The following is a 4,325-nucleotide window of genomic DNA, read 5'->3' on the forward strand; positions in this document are numbered from 1 at the left end:
GGTGTGACAGTGGCACCATATCCCCTCTCTCCTCTCTCTGCTAGCCGTGTCACATCCAGAGTTGTCTCCTGCCCTGTCCTGGCAGGTGCAGGGCTCTGGCTGATGGGTGTGGAGAACGCCAGTGCCTTAGCAGCCAGGCACACTGCTTGGCTGTGGCTGCAGTGCCAGCCCTGGTGTGGCATGCAGGCTGTCTGCATTCCTGCACCGGGGGCTAGCAGCCACCATCTCATCCTGAGTGCTTTAGTCCTGCAAGAGTGCATGATAGGGCACTTGGCATGTGAGACAGAGGTCTCTCCTCTGAAACTTCTCTAACTCTGGTGTCCTCCAGGGTTTTGCACTGGGGCAGGACTCATCCTGTTCAAGATGCTTCCTACTTAACCAGTTTGCTGGTTTCATACGTTTGATGTCAAAGAAACTCCCTGCTCTCAGATGAAGGGCTTACCTCCTGATTGCCAGAGACAGCTTGGGCCAGGAGCAGCTTTGTGTGCTGTGCCAAGCTAGTGCCTGGAGCCACAGCCCTACACAGCCAGGTGAGAGACACCAGAAGTTCATCCAGAGCACCAGGGTGTGGAGCCAGATCTATGTGTGAGCCGTGGGCTGCAAGGCCACTGCGGGCTTTATGTGCCTGCCATTTCATTGCCAGGCTGCAGGTGACTCCCCTGGTCTTGACTTGCCAACTTTGAAGTTTGAGATGGCTGAACCTCACAGAAATGCCCAAGCAGGTGGCATCCTCCGAGGCCTTAGGCTCAGAGGACAGCAGCTGCATGCCAGCCATGCAGGCAGAGCAGCAGTGGCCCATGGAGGTGGGTGTGGGTGGGTGCATGCCCTGGGTGCAGTGGGGCGGGGGCTGTGGGCTGCCTGCTGCCGCTGGAGAGGAGCTCCAATCCTTTGGCAGCACCAGTGATGGGAGAGCCCCTGCTCCAGGGAGATTGCAAAATGGACTTGGCAGAAGCAGAAGCACAGCATGCTAAATGTGCTAAGCTAAACCAGCTTTGCTTTGTGGATCGTTTGTTTTTTTTTCTCACAAGCCATCAAACACCACTTTGGGGCCTGAGCAGAAGCTGGGAATTCCTCTTCTGTTTCTGCCTTTCCCCTGCTTGTCCATTGCCCACTTGTCCTGCCCATTGCAGGATCCCACAGAGCCCCCACAGCCACTGCAGTAGCACCGTAGAGAAATGCACTGTGGCTCCGTGGGACCCGGCTCGATGGTCCCAAGGGATGGAGGGTTGGGACTGCCAAGGGAACAGCGGCTGAGCCAGTGGCCGCAGCTTGGCACGCTGGAGCCTGAGCGGTTCCCCCTGTGGGGGCTGCCCATGCAGTAGAGACTTCCTAAAGCCATCTAGAGGGTGTTTTAGAAGCAAATATTGCAAAGCATTGCCTGACCTTCCTCTAGCTAGCAGGGGAAAAAAAAAAGCTATTCTGGTCTCGCATGAGTCTCAAGTGGAAAATTTCAGCTGAACTGATCCCGGCTGGCCGGGTTAAGAGAGGTGAGGCCCAGCTGCCGCTGGCTCTGCAGCACGGACGGACAGAGGGACGGCCGGCCGGCTCTGTAGGAGCCCGTGCCTGCCACGCGGGCAGGGCTGGGTCTGGCAGCGGCTCCGGTGGGAGAAAGGAAACCGGAGCCCAGGGGAGCGCAGGGGCTGGGATGCAGCCTTCGAATGGCGTATCCACCGTTACCGCTCCTCGCCTGGGAATAAACCATCCCAGCCCTCCAGGTGCTGGGGCCCTCCTTCCCGCCTTGTCCCCGTGGAGGGGGACAGCGGCAGGGAGGCTGGGGTGGAACCAATCCCTGTCCTGCAGGAGTAACCGGGGGAATGTCAGCCTTGAGCGCCAGCCTTGAAGCCGTGCCAGGGGAGCTCGCCCCGGGCCAGGGAGCGCGGCGTGGAGCCGGCGCGGGCGAGCACCTGGCGGTCAAGCACGGCTGGAGAAGGGGCTGTCCCTCCTCATCCTTGCCCTCAGTGCTGATATCCCAGGACAATGCACTTTAGAACGTAGAGCGGGTTGGGAACTTGCTGTTCAGGTTGCTGGAAAATAGTAGTAATTTGTTGAAATTGCAACTTTTAATGGGAATGTTCGTATGGGTGAGGGAGACCGAGCCTCCTGGTCCTGCGTCCTGGAGTGTCTCCCACCTTTCTCCTCGATCTGGTACTAGCGTGGCTAGGTCAGTCCCCATCCTCACATGGAACAGGAAGGTTTGGGATCCTCAGACATCTCCAAAGAAGGGGTTTTCCAGCCAGCCCTACCCGCAGCACCTGCCAGCACAGCTCCATGTGGGCCAGCAGCGCTCAGCCAGGGCGGTGGAACCGCTCAGACTGGGAGTTTTGTGATCGGTGTCACAGGCTCGCCGGGAAATTCCGTGGGGAGAGGGCCGGGACGTCTCAGATTCAGGCATTCGGTCAGAGCAGGCTGCCCAGGGCTTCGTCCCGTCGGGGCCGGGAAAGCCTGCGGGAAAGGATCCCGACAGCCTGTCTGGGCAGCCCTTGGCACTGCCTAACGCATCCAGACGGCTTCCCCCGTCCGCCGCTCCAGGGGCATTTGAGGAGCGCGTTGGAGCGTGACGTGGCGCTCGGCGCTTTGGCGAGCGGCCGCGACTGCCGGCGCGCCCAGCCCGGCGCCGCCGGGACACGGGACCGGGATGGAACGGGGCAGGGGATGGAGCGGGGCCGGGATGGGCTTTCCCTCCGCCCTGCCGCACGCAGCTGCTCCGGGCGGGCGCTGGAGCTCCCTGCTGGCCGCAGCTCCCGCGCCACCGGGGCCGGCCCGGTGGCCCAAGGCCGCTGGTCCCGAACGGCAGGAGCCGAACGGGGACGCGCTAAGGCTCCAAAGGGAGTTAGTGAGAGGAGAGTGTCCCATCACTGCTGCCCAGAACAGCCCTCGGCCAACCCTGTCTGCAGCAAGCGAGTGACAAGTGAGCACAGCTCCTCTCTGCTTCATCACCTTCACCCTGGGGCTTTCCATTGGAAAGGTGTAAGGAAGTTCTAACACACAGAGCTGAGTGGTTTGCTTAAGGGTACAAAGAAGGGAATTCAGAGACAGTCAGGATCCCAAATTCTCTCCCCTATTTGACTGATACAAAGGAGTCGTCCTGCACTGACCGGACACAACAGGACAGGTGGCATTACACAATGCACATTTGACAGATTGGGCTCTTTGCTACTGCCCACTGCAGCATTCAAGCATTTCAAGAGAACATTAAAATAAACAATCATCTTTAACACAACTTGGGGGAAGCAGGTGGTTGAAGATGGGGGGACCAGTCCCTGCTGCCACATCCAAACCCAGGCTGACAAACACAACTAGTTCTGGCCTGTGAGCTGAGGGTAGTCATGCTAATGCCCCTAATTCAGCTCAAAGACTGTGCAGTTGCAAAAAGATAAAAATATAAAGGGAAACAAGTTTGCAAATAAAGAGAATAAAGCTTGTTACTCCAAGCATAAGGACTCTTCCTATTAGAGTCCCCAGCCTTCCCACTTCCGTCAAAGGTCCAGCTCTTAGGGAAGAGCCTAGAGTTCTAGGTTAGAGACCTTTACCTGCCTTCCCTTGACACACCCACTGCCCTCAGCAATGGAGCCAATAGATCATGCTTTTCCCTAAAACTCAGGGCAAGTACTCGATGCACCTCTCATGTAATAAAAGCAGTAACTTGCAGTAAATTGGTGTAGTGAATGACAAGCTACTACTTACTTCAGATTTTTAAAAAGGGATGAAATAAGCTCAGAGAACAAGCAAGTCTGCAGTCAGTGCAATACTTCCAGCAAAAGGAAAAATTACATGTGTAACATCTGACCATCTGACACTATTTTCTCCTTCAGTTACAATCAGGCCGGTTAAACCATCTTTGGTACATACCCTGTTCCTCATTCTGGCTCCTTGCAGCAGTCAGCTGGCATTGCCAGCAGCCACTGCCATCCCAGCCGCCATCCAGGCTGCTGCTGCTTAGGGCTGCATTGGCTTTCCAGCTGTTGCCCAAGGCCTTAGCAAAGTCCTGAGAGCATCCCCCCATCTCCCTTCACAGAAAAGGAGACTCACAAGGTACAGTCCTGGTTCAGCAAGGTAAGTCTGGGCCAGAACAAGGGCAGCTGCCTGGCTATCAAAGACTGAAAGCTGTTTTCTAGCCCAAGGTTTTTTTTGGGGGGGAGGTTGTTTTTGGTTTTTTTGGTCAGGTGGGTTTTGGTTTTGTTTGGTTTTAGGTGTTTGGGGGGTTTTAATTTAAAAAACCCCAAGGGTTCAAACCTGAGACATAGACAACTCCACACATCCCTCCCTACCCCCATCCCCCCCCCCCAAAAAAGCAGAAACAAGAGTACATAGGAAGCAGAAAAATA

This window comes from Sturnus vulgaris, chromosome 1, assembly GCF_052056855.1.
Source record: "Sturnus vulgaris isolate bStuVul1 chromosome 1, bStuVul1.hap1, whole genome shotgun sequence".
In the NCBI taxonomy this organism is placed as follows: Eukaryota; Metazoa; Chordata; class Aves; order Passeriformes; family Sturnidae; genus Sturnus; species Sturnus vulgaris.